This window comes from Teleopsis dalmanni, chromosome 1, assembly GCF_002237135.1.
Source record: "Teleopsis dalmanni isolate 2A chromosome 1, ASM223713v2, whole genome shotgun sequence".
Classification (NCBI taxonomy): Eukaryota; Metazoa; Arthropoda; class Insecta; order Diptera; family Diopsidae; genus Teleopsis; species Teleopsis dalmanni.
Genome location: NC_051846.1, coordinates 135,561,570 through 135,577,779, shown reverse-complemented (window position 1 = coordinate 135,577,779; position 16,210 = coordinate 135,561,570).

Genomic DNA, 16,210 nt, shown 5'->3' with positions numbered 1-16,210 from the left:
CTTTGATTAGCTTTAGAACACTTCATTATTAGTTAATTAGTTTGTTGGCAGACGGCATTTGGGCCATGCCTTTAGTTCAATAAGTACCAATATTTCAATGTGTGAATATTTTGAAATTTATTTACTAATAACATAAATTAACGTGTAAAATTAGTTTTAAGATTGAACTAAAATAAATAACAAAATACTACGTACTACTACTACTGGTGCTTTTCATGAATTTGCATTTTCTTACTTTAAGCGTTAAGCCAGCATTACGTAAAGCTGTTAAAACTCGGTTTAACTTCTCCAACATTTTCTCGAACGTTTAACTGCCTATTAGAATATCATCCATGTAGATCGTAAACTTGTTCTTTAATTTTTGCCATTAAACGTTGAAAAACAATAGGCGCGTTCTTTAACCCAAAAGGCATACGCTCGAATTTATACAAACCATCAGGCGTTATAAATGCCGTGAATTTTGGACTATCCGGTGCGATTGGGATTTGATAATAACTACTATTCAAATCAGGTATCGTGAAAAAATTATATTGCTGGGCTTCAATATTCGGAACAGGAAAGTATTCTTTTTTAACTATTAGATTTAAGCGACGGTAATCTACGCAAAGTCTGTCGCTCCCGTCTTTCTTTTTGACTAATACAATCGAACTTGCAAATTCCGATGAAGACTTCGCGATAATGTCGTTAACTTTGAGATTTTTGATCATATGTGTTTTTATTATTCGCTTTGGAGCTAGCACTCGATAAGGTGCTTGCGCAATAACCTTTTTCGATTTTAAAACAATTTGCATTTCAATTAACTGTGATTTACTAATACCCGTTAACCCGTCTGAAAATATATCGTTGTAACTTTTCAGCAATGTTTGAAGTTTCAACCGTTGATCTGAATTGCTTACGTTATTTGTTGACCCTGCAAAACATTCGTCATTTGGCACCACAGTAACATGGTCGCATTTAGCTTCGAGCTTTAATTGACCATGCTCCACCATAAACACTACACCTTCACGCGATATTAGGTCCTGACCCAGTAGAAAATCTGTTTCCAGCATGTCATCGGCAACAATATATATTATTGTATTAACCTTTGCTGTGCCATTTACTATATCGATCGCATATCTCTTTGATATGTGTCCTAGCTCACCACAATTTCAGCACACTATATTTTTACTTTCACCAGTAGCTGTTGGCTGACATACTGCGTTCTTTACAAGGTGAGATGAAAAAACTGCAACCAACTTCAGACTGCTGTCATTTCTAAACCGCTCGTCCCACAGCTGTCAGATTTATTCTAGTGACAGCTCATTATATTGTTTACAAGCGCACAAAAGCATTTTGGTGGGAATTTTTCAGAAAAAAAGTTATTTGTGATGGAATTCAAACGTGATAGTGTGATTGCTTTGCATTTGGCTGGAAAACCACAAGTGGCTATCGTTAGAGCCCTCCAGCATTTAAAAGTGAATAAATCTTTTGTGTCTCGTATCATCGCTCGTTACCATGGTACTGGTAGCGTAGCCCGACGTCAAGGAAGTGGACGAAAAAAAACAGCAACATCGGCAGAAATGGTTCGAAAAGTGAAGAAGCGAATCGAACGAAATCCGCGTCGCAGTGGACGAAAAATGGCTCGTGAGCTGTACATATCGCAATATGCCATTCGGCAAATATTGAAAAATGAGCTTGGACTAAAGCCATTGAAGTTCCAAAAAGTGCAAGTTCTTACTGATGCGCAAAAAAAAGTTAGACTCGAAAAAGCTAAAGAGTTGCTTCGCTTGGCCGAAAGTGGTGAACTGCCGAATTTGGTTTTCTCCGATGAAGAAACCATTCGTTATCCAGCAGTTTGTAAACAAACAAAATGATCGTGTTTACTTGCCAGAGAGGTCAGCTGAAAATTTGCAACTTCTGTTGGCCACCACAACTCAAAAGCCGGCCATGGTGATGGTGTGGGCCGCCATAACAGCCGATGGTCGCTCGCCGCTCGTATTCATCGACCGTGGGGTCAAAATCAATGCGCAAATCTATCGCGAAAATATTTTGGAGGGAGTTCTGAAGCCCTGGGCACGCAAACATTTCGGCCGCAGACCTTGAACATTCCAACAGGACTCAGCACTATCGCACTCAGCACGCGCCACCCAAGAATGGTTAAGAAATGAGGTTCCTCGCTTCATTTCCACCGCACAATGGCCACCAAAATCTCCGGATGCCAATCCGTTGGACTATTGTGCCTGGGGTATTTTGGAAAGCAAGGTTGGCACTAAAAAATACCAAAGTGTCGATCATCTCAAGCAAGCGCTTCGCCGAGAATGGGACAAAATACCACAGAGCCACTTTCGGGCAGCGTGTGATGGTTTCATTGGCCGTTTGAAGGCCATAGTTCGTGCCAAAGGTGGCCAATTCGAACAAATCTAAACCGATTCTCAAATTTGATGTTATTTCCATTTTTTGCTTTCATTCAATAAAATTTAAAAAAAATGAAAAAATTATGGCGTTTTACTTTGTTGCAGTTTTTTCATCTCACCTTGTACATCGGTTCTAATCTCCAGCTTTTGGTTAACGATTCATTAATCATTCTTCAATTATTTCGCGCATTTGATTAACTTTTTCAAATCTTTGCGCTGCTATAGCAACTTGAAAATCACAATGACTTAACCCCTGTCGCGTATACTGAATAATAGAGGATTCACTTGGGTAAAAACGCTTGCCTAAGTCATAAACTCTAAAGCAATAATCGGATACATAATCACCTGCGTTACGTACTGATTCGCTCATAGTACAATGCACTTGCGCTTCGTTGTAAGATACGCAAAATTCGTTTCTCAGTTCTATTGCAACATCATCCCAGCTAGTGTGCACGGTAGATAACGCGTCTAACCAGACACACGCCACTTCTTTTAATCGACTGTAAACAGCCAATAAAACACATTTTCGGTCTAGTTGATAAGCACTCATAACACTAACAACACGATGAATGCACTGCTGAACAGTTAGTGAATGCTTGTTAGATGGGTCAAACACCGGAATCATGTCTGCTATTTCCTTAATTGACTGAAACCCACCGTATGCGCTTGTAGAATTTGATGGCATTACTGATTAACTCACACTTTAATCTAATGGCTGATTATTCATAGGCATCTGTAATACATTTTCGTCAACTGTTTGTTGCTTGTTCTGTCACTTTCATAAAGGTGAAGAAATTTTCTTTTCATATTTATACTTGAAACTTAGATGGCGCTGGCACGCCTGCCTTGAGTCTGCTCCGCATTTGGCGCTGTGAGGGTGGAGATTTTTTTCAAATAATTGGATTTTTGATAAAAAATTGACCATTTTTAAAAAATAATAGAAAAAAAAACTGTGCATACGATTTTTATGATTTTAAGTTTTTTGGAAAGAAAATTTTATTATCTTTAAAAATTAATTCTGTTTTGGTCTCATTTTCGCACCCGAAGATACATATAATGATTACAGTAAAGTAAGCTAAAAAAATGCTATTTTTTAACAATTTTTTATGATAAAATTAAAATATTTAATTGAGGTTTTAAAATTGTGTTTTGTGATGTATTTTTGAATATTTTGCATTTTTAGTTTTTTGATTCGGATGATATTTAAGCAGTTTCGATATCGAACTTTAATGCGATTTTGCACAAAATCTGTGCATACGATTTTTTTGATTTTTTGCGTCAACAGCTTGATTTATTGCCTTTCTGGTGAATATCCGTGCATGTCGGTCCCGTTTGTGGTTGTTTTTTAATAATTTTTTAAGTAAAAATAGTTAGTTTTTTCAAAAAATCTGATTTTTTTGTTTTTTGAATATCTCAGCTATTACGCAACATACAGTTATGAGGTATATACTAAATGAAAGATAATTGAATTTTCTATCTAAATCATATATCAATGAGGAATTTATAGTAACAATTTTTAAGATTTATTATTATGTAAGGACTTTCTTTAGTGAAATTAATTGAAAACGTTGCCTTAACTACATTTTCTAATGGCGAAAATTTTTTATTTCCTTCCAAAGAAATATTCTTCTGTGCTACATTTGAATAGCACTTATTTGCAAAATGTCCTGTTTTGCCGCATTTATAGCATTTCATAATTTTCCCATCATTACAATTGGTTTGTTCCTTGCTCATGGTACATTTTGAAGCGATGTGCCCTAATTTTCCACAATTTACCTGTGTTACTTTAACACTAAAATTTCGTCTCGTGTTAGTAGTTTAAAATTACTAACTTTTCTAGAAAGTTGTTTCTTTATTTATATAAAATTATTTTACAACTAACTTAACTAATTTTCTATCAAGGTTAAAATAATATGTTGTCAGTTATCACTATTTTTAGTGGATTGTATTATTACATTTTATTGTTGTTTGCAAAAAGGTCCAAAATGGGATACAAGGACGGAAGTCCCGGCACTTGGGATTTTTCCTTGTATTGTCTTATTTTCATAATTGTAATTAGATACGGTGCCTTGTATTTATAATCAGTAATACAATTTATCTATACAAAAGTATTTAAGAAAATAATGGAATTTCCCTTTGGATACTTGAATGATCAACAATGTCCTTTACAAACAACATCCGGTTGACGATAACATTAGGCTTAGATTATTTATCATTTAAAATAAACAACATTAAAAGCCGTTTTGTTGCTTTGTCTATTGGTTTGTACGACAAACTTAAATTGATAAATATGTGGATGAAATCCACATAACAGATCATATGTGCAAGTAAATTCAACACATTGTTCATTGTGTAATTTAGACCAGCCAGAGGACATAATATACTTTATCGAATTATGTCCAATTCTGAAAAAAATGCGCTATAAATTCTATAGGAAGCACACTCTTACAGAGGAGGAAATAATAGTGGCATTAAACGGGGAAAACTGGACCACATTCTCTGGCTATGTTAAAGATGCTATTAATTACAGGCATAGAATAATAAATGAAAATTTTTAGTTTTCAATAAAATAGAATAAGAATAAGAAAAATATTTACATTTCTACTCTAATATACTGTAAAATATACTTTGATTAGCTTTAGAACACTTCATTATTAGTTAATTAGTTTGTTGGCAGACGGCATTTGGGCCATGCCTTTAGTTCAATAAGTACCAATATTTCAATGTGTGAATATTTTGAAATTTATTTACTAATAACATAAATTAACGTGTAAAATTAGTTTTAAGATTGAACTAAAATAAATAACAAAATACTACGTACTACTACTACTGGTGCTTTTCATGAATTTGCATTTTCTTACTTTAAGCGTTAAGCCAGCATTACGTAAAGCTGTTAAAACTCGGTTTAACTTCTCCAACATTTTCTCGAACGTTTAACTGCCTATTAGAATATCATCCATGTAGATCGTAAACTTGTTCTTTAATTTTTGCCATTAAACGTTGAAAAACAATAGGCGCGTTCTTTAACCCAAAAGGCATACGCTCGAATTTATACAAACCATCAGGCGTTATAAATGCCGTGAATTTTGGACTATCCGGTGCGATTGGGATTTGATAATAACTACTATTCAAATCAGGTATCGTGAAAAAATTATATTGCTGGGCTTCAATATTCGGAACAGGAAAGTATTCTTTTTTAACTATTAGATTTAAGCGACGGTAATCTACGCAAAGTCTGTCGCTCCCGTCTTTCTTTTTGACTAATACAATCGAACTTGCAAATTCCGATGAAGACTTCGCGATAATGTCGTTAACTTTGAGATTTTTGATCATATGTGTTTTTATTATTCGCTTTGGAGCTAGCACTCGATAAGGTGCTTGCGCAATAACCTTTTTCGATTTTAAAACAATTTGCATTTCAATTAACTGTGATTTACTAATACCCGTTAACCCGTCTGAAAATATATCGTTTTAACTTTTCAGCAATGTTTGAAGTTTCAACCGTTGATCTGAATTGCTTACGTTATTTGTTGACCCTGCAAAACATTCGTCATTTGGCACCACAGTAACATGGTCGCATTTAGCTTCGAGCTTTAATTGACCATGCTCCACCATAAACACTACACCTTCACGCGATATTAGGTCCTGACCCAGTAGAAAATCTGTTTCCAGCATGTCATCGGCAACAATATATATTATTGTATTAACCTTTGCTGTGCCATTTACTATATCGATCGCATATCTCTTTGATATGTGTCCTAGCTCACCACAATTTCAGCACACTATATTTTTACTTTCACCAGTAGCTGTTGGCTGACATACTGCGTTCTTTACAAGGTGAGATGAAAAAACTGCAACCAACTTCAGACTGCTGTCATTTCTAAACCGCTCGTCCCACAGCTGTCAGATTTATTCTAGTGACAGCTCATTATATTGTTTACAAGCGCACAAAAGCATTTTGGTGGGAATTTTTCAGAAAAAAAGTTATTTGTGATGGAATTCAAGCGTGATAGTGTGATTGCTTTGCATTTGGCTGGAAAACCACAAGTGGCTATCGTTAGAGCCCTCCAGCATTTAAAAGTGAATAAATCTTTTGTGTCTCGTATCATCGCTCGTTACCATGGTACTGGTAGCGTAGCCCGACGTCAAGGAAGTGGACGAAAAAAAACAGCAACATCGGCAGAAATGGTTCGAAAAGTGAAGAAGCGAATCGAACGAAATCCGCGTCGCAGTGGACGAAAAATGGCTCGTGAGCTGTACATATCGCAATATGCCATTCGGCAAATATTGAAAAATGAGCTTGGACTAAAGCCATTGAAGTTCCAAAAAGTGCAAGTTCTTACTGATGCGCAAAAAAAAGTTAGACTCGAAAAAGCTAAAGAGTTGCTTCGCTTGGCCGAAAGTGGTGAACTGCCGAATTTGGTTTTCTCCGATGAGAAACCATTCGTTATCCAGCAGTTTGTAAACAAACAAAATGATCGTGTTTACTTGCCAGAGAGGTCAGCTGAAAATTTGCAACTTCGGTTGGCCACCACAACTCAAAAGCCGGCCATGGTGATGGTGTGGGCCGCCATAACAGCCGATGGTCGCTCGCCGCTCGTATTCATCGACCGTGGGGTCAAAATAAATGCGCAAATCTATCGCGAAAATATTTTGGAGGGAGTTCTGAAGCCCTGGGCACGCAAACATTTCGGCCGCAGACCTTGGACATTCCAACAGGACTCAGCACCATCGCACTCAGCACGCGCCACCCAAGAATGGTTAAGAAATGAGGTTCCTCGCTTCATTTCCACCGCACAATGGCCACCAAAATCTCCGGATGCCAATCCGTTGGACTATTGTGCCTGGGGTATTTTGGAAAGCAAGGTTGGAACTAAAAAATACCAAAGTGTCGATCATCTCAAGCAAGCGCTTCGCCGAGAATGGGACAAAATACCGCAGAGCCACTTTCGGGCAGCGTGTGATGGTTTCATTGGCCGGTTTGAAGGCCATAGTTCGTGCCAAAGGTGGCCAATTCGAACAAATCTAAACCGATTCTCAAATTTGATGTTATTTCCATTTTTTGCTTTCATTCAATAAAATTTAAAAAAAATGAAAAAATTATGGCGTTTTACTTTGTTGCAGTTTTTTCATCTCACCTTGTACATCGGTTCTAATCTCCAGCTTTTGGTTAACGATTCATTAATCATTCTTCAATTATTTCGCGCATTTGATTAACTTTTTCAAATCTTTGCGCTGCTATAGCAACTTGAAAATCACAATGACTTAACCCCTGTCGCGTATACTGAATAATAGAGGATTCACTTGGGTAAAAACGCTTGCCTAAGTCATAAACTCTAAAGCAATAATCGGATACATAATCACCTGCGTTACGTACTGATTCGCTCATAGTACAATGCACTTGCGCTTCGTTGTAAGATACGCAAAATTCGTTTCTCAGTTCTATTGCAACATCATCCCAGCTAGTGTGCACGGTAGATAACGCGTCTAACCAGACACACGCCACTTCTTTTAATCGACTGTAAACAGCCAATAAAACACATTTTCGGTCTAGTTGATAAGCACTCATAACACTAACAACACGATGAATGCACTGCTGAACAGTTAGTGAATGCTTGTTAGATGGGTCAAACACCGGAATCATGTCTGCTATTTCCTTAATTGACTGAAACCCACCGTATGCGCTTGTAGAATTTGATGGCATTACTGATTAACTCACACTTTAATCTAATGGCTGATTATTCATAGGCATCTGTAATACATTTGCGTCAACTGTTTGTTGCTTGTTCTGTCACTTTCATAAAGGTGAAGAAATTTTCTTTTCATATTTATACTTGAAACTTAGATGGCGCTGGCACGCCTGCCTTGAGTCTGCTCCGCATTTGGCGCTGTGAGGGTGGAGATTTTTTTCAAATAATTGGATTTTTGATAAAAAATTGACCATTTTTAAAAAATAATAGAAAAAAAAACTGTGCATACGATTTTTATGATTTTAAGTTTTTTGGAAAGAAAATTTTATTATCTTTAAAAATTAATTCTGTTTTGGTCTCATTTTCGCACCCGAAGATACATATAATGATTACAGTAAAGTAAGCTAAAAAAATGCTATTTTTTAACAATTTTTTATGATAAAATTAAAATATTTAATTGAGGTTTTAAAATTGTGTTTTGTGATGTATTTTTGAATATTTTGCATTTTTAGTTTTTTGATTCGGATGATATTTAAGCAGTTTCGATATCGAACTTTAATGCGATTTTGCACAAAATCTGTGCATACGATTTTTTTGATTTTTTGCGTCAACAGCTTGATTTATTGCCTTTCTGGTGAATATCCGTGCATGTCGGTCCCGTTTGTGGTTGTTTTTTAATAATTTTTTAAGTAAAAATAGTTAGTTTTTTCAAAAAATCTGATTTTTTTGTTTTTTGAATATCTCAGCTATTACGCAACATACAGTTATGAGGTATATACTAAATGAAAGATAATTGAATTTTCTATCTAAATCATATATCAAACTTGGTAAAAAAGCTTAAATTTGGCTAATTTTGACAAATTAATGAACTTAGAAAAATTTCGTTTTCCAATTCCGGCTTTGTCCCCTCAGCGTCGTTGCTATCTAGGCTCAGGTTATACTTTGAGAACCCATCTACCACTGCGAATATGTATTTATAACTTTTTGCTGTAGCATCTAACGTACCCAGGTGATCGATGTGAATGGTGTTCAGCGACGTGTCACAATGTAAAAAATCTTCTTGTTTGCCCAACTTTCTGTTATGCAGTATGCATTCGATGCAATTCTCAATGATCTGCTTCGTTTTTCATTCTAGGTGAGGAATATAAAACTCCTGTCGGGCTGCATGAATGGTCTTCTGTGTACCCATATGTCCGAAGTTATGAGCACGCCTTATAATTTCTCTTTCCATCATTTTAGGTACTGTTAACACATCTTGTCCATCAATTTGTTTATATATCAACTGAATCTTCATTTTGTAGTTCGCATATGGCTGCTTTTTAACTATTTCCGTCACTGCTGCTAAGTGTTCATCTTTTTGCTGTGCATTTAAAATTTGCGCATATACATCCGTTGTTATATTCATGACCGGAAAACAACTCATGCTATCAACGTGCTTCATTATGCATGCTGGTCTGTGTTTAATATTATACGTAGAATCCTGTAGGAACATTAGCCATTGCACCACCTCTCTGGGTATATCTTTCTTGGCGTCTGCTTAAAAGCCGCGCAATCACTTACTAAATCAAACTGAATGCCCATAAGATAGCGTCTTAACTTCTTTGTCGCCAGGTACGCTGCTTTTACCTCTAAAAAATAACTATGCAATTTTTCTTCCTGTGGTGACGTTTTTTTACTCTAATAATAAACAGGATGCCACTTATTGTCATGCTGCTGCATAAGTGTTGCTCCAAAATCATATTTGGATGCGTGTAGTTGTGTTTTTGCGTTCTGCTTAAATATTTTTAACACTGGTTCTTCTATTAGTGCCGACTTCAGTCTTTCAACTGCTCGCATTTGTTTTTCTACTATTTTAAACTCAGCGTTTTTCTGCAATAATTCAGTCAAAGGCCACGCTAACAAGGCGTAATTTTGAACGAATTTTCTGAAATACCCCGTCAGACCCAGAAACGCTTGGACCACTTGTATATTTTTTGGTAATGGAACGTTTTTAACCGCTTTAACCTTCTCCTTCAATGGGTGTATTTTTCCATCCCCGACTTCATGTCCCAGAAAATTTATTCTAATACTTGTTGCATATTACTCACACATTGCTTTGCTGTGCTTCCGAAAACTACAATATCATCTACGTATATCTCCACAATACCTTCGTTTACTTGCTGCTGAAATATATAACTGACATAGCGACTAAATACCGCCGGTGAGTTACAGAAATTAAACGGTGCTTTATTAAACTCGTACAGCCCTTCTTTTGTCACAAACGCTATGTATTTTTGCTGTGTTCTTCCACTTCAACATCTACATCAACATATATCTCAAGAAACCATTTTTGAGATCCATTTTTTGAGATGTAAAATATTTGGCCGCCTGTATTTTTTCAAGAACATCCCCGATTATCGGTAACGGAAACCTGTCTCTCAGTACCAACGTATTCAACTTACGAAAATCTACGCACAATCTGAAGCTACCATTTTTTTCTTTCCTAGTACTACTTGGCTTGCCACATCGGAGCACGACTTTTGTACAACACCTTGCTTTAGTCACTCCTGTACTTGATTTCGTACGAGTTCCAGTTCTGGCACTGCTAATCGACTGGATCTTTCACGGAATACTATATTATCGCAATTTAATACAATTATTAATTTAATTGGACTGGCTACTGGGTTGTCCCCTGGTTTATAATTGTTGATACATTGCATTACAGTGTCTTTATACTTCGGCGCAACGTCGATCTCAGTATCGGCACTAATCACATTATAAGTATTGTACCATAATTCTCTCCATATGAACTATCATCTGCATCTGTGAACGCATAGCTTCCAGTACTTATAACTACTTTAAATTTCTTCAAAAAATCATATCCCAGAATTACGTTAGTATTCATTTTTCCATCTGCTGCAATTAAAAATTTGTGTTTTGTTGACAATTCATTAACTTCAACTTTTGCTGTAATTTCGCCCAATACTGCCGTGGTGATATTGCCCAAGCCATAAAGCTTAATTGAACTATTTTAAACTTTGTGTGTCGGGAATTTTTCCTTTACTATACTTTCGGTCATTAACGACACGTCTGCTCCAGTATCCATCAAACAGATTGTGCTTTCTTTATTAATTTTTATCTCCTTTAGACGACTTTCCTCTATTATTCTCTGCACACTTTGTTTTACACTCGTACAATTTCTTGCTATATGCCCAACTTCGTTACACTTAAAACATTTTGTTTTAGCGTTGCGTTCGGCTCTTTTATATTGTGTCGATTCACAATTAAAGCAATGCTGCTGATGTTTACTGTCGCCTTCTATTCCTCGTTGTTCTGATTCATTACGACTGCGCCTCTGTTCGCTCGCACTTTGGTTATGCCTAGTTGTGTTCATTGTTTGCATTAACTCGTATCGGCTTTTTAGTTCTTTGAATGTTGGCGTACTGTATAATGGGTATTTCAAGTCCTCGCTTAGCTTGACACCATCTATTATATACTTTATAACAGACTCATCTTTAACATTACTCGCTGCTGTTATTTTGCGCATTTGCAGTATATACTCGTGAAAACTATAGTAGTGGTGAATTACGAAGCATTATGTGAAGCACTAATACAAGAGTTTGATATAAAAAAATTTTGGTCAGCACGCCAACATGTTGGTGATAAGTGCAGACAATCATGCCTGTGTGTCACACAATGTTTTTGTCTCTCGTATGACACACCAGTACGATAGTCTGCACCGCGCTTTAGCCGCACATCTAACCGCTTCGGCAAATCAACATGTTGAATTGTTATACATTTAGTGAGATATTCGAATAGAACAGAAAATACTCTCATACAATTTCCAATCTCTATTTCTCATATTTTAAGCTAGAGCACACGCACATGATTTTGTTCATTATAGTTTTGTGCACATTATGACAGAAATTTATGAATGCAATGGCTTAAAGTGGAAAGACGAAATATGATAGAAATGTTTTGTGATGAGAGCTGCAAACTTATGAACACAACTAACGACTTAAGTAGCTAAGACAAGCAAATTAAATGAGTTTTCATAGACAATTATATATAATTGTTTTTACTAAAACTTTAATCTTTAAAAATATATATGTATATGAAAATATAATAAACAATATTAATTAATGTTAATTCTTGATATAAAGATACTTAATAAAATTATATATATTATTTGACAGTTTGCAAATTATGTTAGGGTGTGCGTCGCTCCTTAGAGCAGCCGCCACTGTTACCATACCATTCAATTTTAAATTTTCGTGTTTCCCTTTTCAGACCTAAGCTCTTGGCTAACTTAGGTATTGTAACATAAAATTTACACTCATAAATTTTATGACACAATAATAAAAAAACAAAATATAGACAAAATAAAAAACAAGAAAAAAAAAACACAACAAAACCACTAATAAAACTTGTAAACAACGCACCGTTGCAATTGCAAGAACAAACATACTGTTTGCTTCGCACATCGCAGGTATAAAAGGTGAAGCAAAAGCAGTAGACGGGGAGTCAGCGAAGCATCGAGCTAGTAAAGACATCGTTCTAAACTTGCAAGCTGATACATCGGTGAACGGAAATACACATTTCAGTTCGCATTGTTTTTTTTTTAAAATATAATAGAAATAAACATTTCCATTATATAATTACTTGTAAACCAAATCGGTGAATAGAAATATACATGTCAGTTCACATTGTCTTTTTTTTAAATATAATAGAAATAAACATTTCTATTATATAATTACTTGTAAACCAAATCGGTGAATAGAAATATACATTTCAGTTCACATTGTGTTTTTTAAATATAATAGAAATAAACATTTCTATTATAAAATCAATAGTCGGTGAATTGAAATATACATTTCAGTTCACATTGTTTTTTTTTAAATATAATAGAAATAAACATTTCTATTATAAAATCAATAGTCGGTGAATAGAAATATACATTTCAGTTCACATTGTTTTTTTTCTAATATAATAGAAATGTTTATTTCTATCAATAGTCGGATATACAGTAGCAATAGAAACATACATTGTTATTTTCTTTGTATATAACGAAAGCAATACTCAGTGATTGTAGCGAAGCCACCGTCCACCGTACATCCAAACTCACCACTGTTTCTAACAAACAAATTTATTGTAGGACTGAACCTGGAATCCGGCGAGCAAAACCCCGGCCAGAAAGGTTCGTTACAATTGGCGCCCGAGCAGGGACAGTGGGAACAAAACTGACCAACATCTTCAGTTGAGTATGGAAGACAAACCAACGGTGGTACCATCAAGACTAACATCAGGAGGCAAATCTTGGATTTACTTCGCTAAAAAGGAGGAACTGGTGAGTTACGCAGACGAATTCGGATTAGATCCAAGTGGTTCACTGGAGGAACTTCGGAAAAAAACTTTCAACGTTCATGGACTCAGAGGCAGCTGAGAAAGATACCGCCCGGCTACAGGAACTCGCTAAACTACATATCAGAAGCTCATTACCGGGAGTCATTGAAAATAGACGTCCTTCGATAACTAAGAATGGAAGTGTAACCGTGGCAGAATATCCGGTAATCATCAATCAAGTCAGAAAATGGGAATGCCACTACTCAGGGGAACACGAAATACTACCATTTATAGAACGGATCGAGGAACTGGCGGATATGTACGGAATACATAGGGACTTATTACCGAAACTAATGCCTGAAGTACTAAAAGACAAGGCACTGATCTGGTTCAGGAATAACAACAAGCGATGGACCGAGTGGCCATCATTCAAAGCAGATATATTAGCATTCTTCTTGCCCCCAAGATACTTCGAACAATTAGAGGACAAAATACGAGCAATATTGTTTATTATATTTTCAAACTTGGTAAAAAAGCTTAAATTTGGCTAATTTTGACAAATTAATGAACTTAGAAAAATTTCGTTTTCCAATTCCGGCTTTGTCCCCTCAGCGTCGTTGCTATCTAGGCTCAGGTTATACTTTGAGAACCCATCTACCACTGCGAATATGAATTTATAACTTTTTGCTGTAGCATCTAACGTACCCAGGTGATCGATGTGAATGGTGTTCAGCGACGTGTCACAATGTAAAAAATCTTCTTGTTTGCCCAACTTTCTGTTATGCAGTATGCATTCGATGCAATTCTCAATGATCTGCTTCGTTTTTCATTCTAGGTGAGGAATATAAAACTCCTGTCGGGCTGCATGAATGGTCTTCTGTGTACCCATATGTCCGAAGTTATGAGCACGCCTTATAATTTCTCTTTCCATCATTTTAGGTACTGTTAACACATCTTGTCCATCAATTTGTTTATATATCAACTGAATCTTCATTTTGTAGTTCGCATATGGCTGCTTTTTAACTATTTCCGTCACTGCTGCTAAGTGTTCATCTTTTTGCTGTGCATTTAAAATTTGCGCATATACATCCGTTGTTATATTCATGACCGGAAAACAACTCATGCTATCAACGTGCTTCATTATGCATGCTGGTCTGTGTTTAATATTATACGTAGAATCCTGTAGGAACATTAGCCATTGCACCACCTCTCTGGGTATATCTTTCTTGGCGTCTGCTTAAAAGCCGCGCAATCACTTACTAAATCAAACTGAATGCCCATAAGATAGCGTCTTAACTTCTTTGTCGCCAGGTACGCTGCTTTTACCTCTAAAAAATAACTATGCAATTTTTCTTCCTGTGGTGACGTTTTTTTACTCTAATAATAAACAGGATGCCACTTATTGTCATGCTGCTGCATAAGTGTTGCTCCAAAATCATATTTGGATGCGTGTAGTTGTGTTTTTGCGTTCTGCTTAAATATTTTTAACACTGGTTCTTCTATTAGTGCCGACTTCAGTCTTTCAACTGCTCGCATTTGTTTTTCTACTATTTTAAACTCAGCGTTTTTCTGCAATAATTCAGTCAAAGGCCACGCTAACAAGGCGTAATTTTGAACGAATTTTCTGAAATACCCCGTCAGACCCAGAAACGCTTGGACCACTTGTATATTTTTTGGTAATGGAACGTTTTTAACCGCTTTAACCTTCTCCTTCAATGGGTGTATTTTTCCATCCCCGACTTCATGTCCCAGAAAATTTATTCTAATACTTGTTGCATATTACTCACACATTGCTTTGCTGTGCTTCCGAAAACTACAATATCATCTACGTATATCTCCACAATACCTTCGTTTACTTGCTGCTGAAATATATAACTGACATAGCGACTAAATACCGCCGGTGAGTTACAGAAATTAAACGGTGCTTTATTAAACTCGTACAGCCCTTCTTTTGTCACAAACGCTATGTATTTTTGCTGTGTTCTTCCACTTCAACATCTACATCAACATATATCTCAAGAAACCATTTTTGAGATCCATTTTTTGAGATGTAAAATATTTGGCCGCCTGTATTTTTTCAAGAACATCCCCGATTATCGGTAACGGAAACCTGTCTCTCAGTACCAACGTATTCAACTTACGAAAATCTACGCACAATCTGAAGCTACCATTTTTTTCTTTCCTAGTACTACTTGGCTTGCCACATCGGAGCACGACTTTTGTACAACACCTTGCTTTAGTCACTCCTGTACTTGATTTCGTACGAGTTCCAGTTCTGGCACTGCTAATCGACTGGATCTTTCACGGAATACTATATTATCGCAATTTAATACAATTATTAATTTAATTGGACTGGCTACTGGGTTGTCCCCTGGTTTATAATTGTTGATACATTGCATTACAGTGTCTTTATACTTCGGCGCAACGTCGATCTCAGTATCGGCACTAATCACATTATAAGTATTGTACCATAATTCTCTCCATATGAACTATCATCTGCATCTGTGAACGCATAGCTTCCAGTACTTATAACTACTTTAAATTTCTTCAAAAAATCATATCCCAGAATTACGTTAGTATTCATTTTTCCATCTGCTGCAATTAAAAATTTGTGTTTTGTTGACAATTCATTAACTTCAACTTTTGCTGTAATTTCGCCCAATACTGCCGTGGTGATATTGCCCAAGCCATAAAGCTTAATTGAACTATTTTAAACTTTGTGTGTCGGGAATTTTTCCTTTACTATACTTTCGGTCATTAACGACACGTCTGCTCCAGTATCCATCAAACAGATTGTGCTTTCTT